The 5,728-nt window shown below is 36.5% G+C and overlaps 1 pseudogene; it reads left to right on the plus strand.

Moving 5' to 3' along the window:
• The first annotated feature begins 4,459 nt into the window (after window positions 1-4,459).
• On the plus strand, window positions 4,460-5,357 carry LOC144338535 (ruvB-like 2 pseudogene; annotated as a pseudogene).
• Window positions 5,358-5,728: the final 371 nt, after the last annotated feature.

Here is a 5,728-nt window from a genome sequence, read left to right on the forward strand (position 1 = left end):
GTAAAACAAAAACTATTATTCTGGGCAGAGTAGTATTGTTCTTCAGACCTGATGTTCCAGAACCATAAAGACTTGAGTTTAATATTTCACCTACAGTAATTACTAGGGCAGATCTTGAGAAATTCACTCCAATTCATCATTTCTTCGTCTGCAAAATCAGAATATAATAATGGTTCCACTCCAAAGGGCTGCTGTGAACATTCAAGTAGACCTTATAAAGTGCCTGGCACATAGTGGACACCCAACTGATATCAGCTATTATAATTCTTAAGCTCCAGATGTTTACAGTAACTGATTCATTTAGATGCTATGCTATCAAATATCTGACTAATGAAAATTTACATTAATATTCCATTATGCTGAAAATAAACATAGGCCAAGGGCAAATTCTGTCTCTTTTGAGTATAACCTAAATTTGTATCCATATGCAAAGGCCTATGAGAGGTCACCAGGAGCTATGGGAGTTTAGACAAATTCCTATCAGGAATGTGGACTCCTCATAACAGGCATCGATTCTGGTCAGAATACTTTTGGACTGAATACTAGCCAGATCACCTTCAGAACTAAGCATTGGTCTGTAGTCTAGACCTGTTAGATAGCTGAGCCTAATAGGGCCGGCAGCTGCAAGACCTGACATAGAGCTTTGGCCTAACAGAAATGAGAGAGCAATTTTATAAGCTTCTTCAATAAATTCATGGCTGAGAAATCTTAAACTGAGCCAGCTTAGTTGAGAACTTAGCAGAGAGGGTAAACTGGACTGTCAGATTAATCAGTTAGTGAACTATCTCTGGTTATGAACAAAAGGCAATTCATTTTTAAAGTAATCAGCTGAACAGCAAATTTTAAAATCATAATAGCTTAAATTACATTTTAATGATTTTTAAAATATTTTAATGAAAATATTAAAAGTACTTTTATTTAATTTTTTTGAATGCTCATCAGGGAATCTTTTATTGTTTCAAACCCTGAAGCCTCTCATGCCCTGTGCTGCTAATTGCTCCCAGCCACTAGAGTTAGAAGGCATTGGGATCTTTGCACAGTACTTTTTAAAAAAATTGATGTTAACTTCCAAGATACATGTGCAGGACATGCAGTTTTGTTACATAGGTAAACATTGTACAGTACTTTTAAAAGGTTTACCAATTCCAGTATTCAATCCATAAGAGTTACACAAACACATCAGTACTTATTGGTTGTTCACATGGTCAGGCATATTCTGTTTGGGTGATATGATGGAGATTCTGTACACAATGGGCAGTGTTTTCTACAGAAGGAGATATGGATGGGTTAATTTATTGAGGTGGATCCTTGATGAGTAATGTGACTTTTAGAGCATTTAGTACAGGTCATGCTGTTTACTAAGCACATTTCATGCATCATATTCAATCTTCATGCAGATCTATGGGGTGGGTACCTTTTTGTCTCAATTTAATATGTCATAAAACGGAGGCTCAGAGAAGTGGGTATTTTGGTCTAAATCACTCAACTAGTAAGTAAAACAGTAGAGATTTAATCTCCACATCTTGAACATATTTTTAAAAATTAAAGAGTTTCAGGTTTTAGCTATGATTCAAGTTTTTCTCGGCACTTGGACAAGTATAATTAACCAGTCTTCAGGTAAATAATTATGTACAAAGGCTTGAATAGGTAGATAGGTAGATATTATCACAGGAAGATTTTAGAAAATAAAAGACAAATGTACTTTCAGAGACTGCAATGGAGTTGGATTGTGTATATATATATATATGAAAAAATTCTGAAAAATTGCCAAATAAGCAATTTTACATTAGTCTTTTTAGGGTGAAAAAGAATAGCATCTTTTTCACGTTATTTTTTATGTTCACAATGGTCATGATATATTTTCAGCCATCAACATAGCAAACAGAAATATGTTCATTTTTGTTAGGGAGTCTAGATTGGGGACCAGGAGTACAGAGAATGGCCCTATTATTTTTGGTAAATACATCCCAGGCAAGCCATATAGACTGTAAATCTTCATTCTGATCCTGCACGCGTCCCAGTGAAAATGAGCTGGCAAAGTAACACTTCTGTGTGCTTTCAAGTTTTAATACATATGTTGTAGTATCTACAATTGCTTCAGGTCTCCTTGTCCTTTCACAAGCTTATGTGGTGACCATATTAAGAAGCCAGTTTATTTTCAGTAAAAATGTTCTGTGTTGAAACACACACACACACACACACACACACACACACACACACACACACACACAGTGGAAACAGAAAAGTGGTCGTTGGGAAAAGACGCTCAGCAAGGTTGTCAAAAGTAATTGATGTCCCTGGTAAGTACAGAATTATATCACCTTTAGTATGTGAACTCAAATCATGAAGATGTTCTATGACTGTTAAGTGTTTCCATAAATTCAGAGGGTGTTGTTAGTTCTATTTTGTCTCCTGTTGACGGTTCCACTTTGACATTGCTCCACCCTATTCTTCTCCTTTCCTCTTCACCCATCTATTCCTCTGCCTTCTCCTCATTCTTTCTTTCTGTTTCCCCTCTATGTCTCTCCTTTCTCTATTTCTCTCTGTCTCTCCCTCCTCCTTTTCTTTTCATTCTCTACCTTCTTCTAGTATAGTAAGCCACTGTTAAAATTTTTCATTTATGTGATTAAGCTAATTTTGTTTCTTCCACTACACTGTAAGCTCCAAGAGGAGGCAATGAATATGTATACTTTGTTTACTACTCTATTATGAGAACTTATCTCAGCTTCTGGCACAAAGATACTCGATGAATATTTGCTGAATGAATTGATTAATTAATGCCCCGGTTGGCAGTTTTAGACATGTTTTTGTGCCCCCTCTTCAATCCTGATCTTTACACTGAGGTTCAGCTGCGTAAACATTAAGCTGGCTTAGGAATCACAAACAAAAGTAAATACAGGGAAAGTAGTAAAAATTAGTTAAATGACCCTGGAGTGAAACCAACAGAAAATAGTTGGGACTGTAGAAAAATAGAGAGTATATACAGTGTTAAAAGGCATTTAAATAGAAAAAAAAAAAAAAACACATTAGCCAAATGAAACATGGTGAGTGGGTTGACAGTTTGTGACCACTCTTCTGGCTCAAACAAAACTGCTGTCACTCAATCCTGGAAACTAGCCACCATCTCGTGAATCAACCATTGCATATAAATACTTGTTTAGCCAAGGAGAACTGTTTGTTACAAGGAGTTCATAGATGTATCTGCCAAAGGGTATTCATTCATACCATCACCAGAGAATTAACTTAGGTAAAGATCTTTGAGAGAGTTCCAATAGTAAGAGAGAATAAAATTGAACAAAGCAGCAACACAGCGTCTGCCATAAGTTTATCAATTTATTTCCCTTAGGAAAAGTTCCTCTGGATGTTAAATGATCTATGAAATTGATTGACTCAAAAGCAAATAAACCCAAAACAAACAAAAATAGGAGAAACCCTTAAAAAAATCTGCAATGCATAACTGTGTATTTTTAATTATATTTAATAGTATATTATACGTATAAAACTGAAAAATTAATGGCAAAGAGTGACAAAAGGGGGACAAAATAAAATCAGGGAAGACCTTTTGGAGATGAGTAACGTATTCACCAGATTTTAAAATGTGATAGTAGGAAAGGATTTAAAATACCAAATTATATGGAGGGGTTCTTTCATGTCAAGAGCTGTTGTAAATATGCTAAGTTATAATGCATTTACTCCTCTCGACAATTCTGCCAAGTTGATATTATTATTATTACTTTACTGATTAGGAAATGGAAACATGGTGACTTTGTTGAATTTCCCCAATATCCTATAGCTAGTAAACAACAGAGTTGGGACTCAAAACCAGGTTTTACTCATTCAAAGGCCTAAAGCTATTTCATGTAATATATTTTAATAACTAAATCACATAGCTATCTTTTGATAACTAACAAAATATATTCATATATATGCTTCATACCTATATATTATATAAATTGATGAAATTAATGAAAAGAAATATGATCTATACATTACCGTTTAATATCAAAAAGGAAAATTTCTGTAACTATCTATTCCAACAAACCAAGAAGAACACAGAAAAATCATAACAGGTTACCCCTAAAGTAAGTAAATATTGCTTTTATTTTTCATATCTTCCCTAACTCCAAAGGCTGGGAAACAACTGAACAATGGCTTGGCTATGGAGTTTGGGGGAGAAAGAAAATGACAAGATAATTACATGCCCAGCCCAGCTATCATTCACCTATGAGAGCAGCAGAAATACATTTTCAGATATTTAAGGATGAGAAAGTATACTGCCTAATTATTCAACTTAGACAAAGAATAATTTTGGTTGATCAAGATATGAGACAATGGTTCTCAAATTATGTTTTTTCAAGAAAGAAAAAGATATTAGTCAAAATAATGAATTTGAGAAGAATCAGGATGTGCTACGAAATAAATAACAGTGAGGAAAGACATTGGTGGTTGGTGACTTATCATGGCAACTGTGATGACCGTGACCAAAGTCCCAACTGTGATGTGAGGAGGATTGAGCATAGAGGTGTTCACTCCCGCATCTGAGGACTGGGGCTGGATGATGCTTTGGAGGCTCAACAGGCTTCCCAGGGCAAGGTGGGTCAGCTTTGCTGCACAGCGAGCAGCTGGTGTGGGGCTGGAGATGATCCATAAGGTGAAGATTGTCAAGTGGGCAGTCCTCATTGCTGGTCAGGTGGGCACAGGGAAGACAGCTATCACCCTAGGCATGGCCTAGGCCCTGGGACCTGACACCTTGTTCATAGCCATCACTGGCAGTGAGATCTCCCTGGAGATGAGCAAGACCAAGGCACTGACACAGGCTTTCGGGCCATCTTTTGGCATTTGCTTCAAGGAAGAGATGTAGATCATCCAAAGAGAAGTGGTTGAGACCCAGATTGATAGACCAGTGACAGGAATGGGCTCCAAGGTGGGCAAACTGACCATCAAAACCAAAAAGATGGAGACCATCTATGCCCTGGGCAAGAAGATGATTGAGTCCCTGACCAAAGACAAGATCCATGCTGGTGACATGATCACTATTGACAAAGCAATGGGCAAGATCTCCAAATTGGGCCACTCCTTCACATGCTCCGATAACTACAGCCCCATGGACTCCCAGACCAAATTTAGGCAGCCCCCAGATGGAAAGCTCCAAAAATGCAAGGTGTACACCATGTCCCTTGCACAAGATCGACATCATCAACCCCCACACCCATGGCTTCCTGGCTCTCTTCTCATGTGACACAAGAGAGATCAAGTCAGAAGTTGCCAAGCAGATCAATGTCAAGGTGTGTGAGTGGATAGAACAAAATAGAGAGTTTATGAATCTATATCTACATCTGTATACCTATCTTTGGTGACAATAATAATCAGCAAAGTGAGAATATATTTTATTTTGAATTGGTACAGTTTTAATACTTTTGGCCAGACATATTTTCTTTGTGTGATATTATACCACATATTTCATAATATAACATTCCTGATTATCAGATTCTAAATGTAAGTAGCACCCCTCAGTTATTGTGACACACAAAAACACAAGTACACAATTACAAATTGATTTTAAAGGAGAGATATTGCTCATAGTTGAGTAGAACTGGTATAAAAGGTATGAGAAAACTCTGCTACCCATCTGTAGTAATGATGCTAAAAATAAAATTAGGTAATATATCAAAAACAGTTTCATAGGAACTAAAGATTTAAATTAAACATTAAACATTAAAATCACACT

This window comes from Macaca mulatta, chromosome X (assembly GCF_049350105.2).
Source record: "Macaca mulatta isolate MMU2019108-1 chromosome X, T2T-MMU8v2.0, whole genome shotgun sequence".
Taxonomy (NCBI): domain Eukaryota; kingdom Metazoa; phylum Chordata; class Mammalia; order Primates; family Cercopithecidae; genus Macaca; species Macaca mulatta.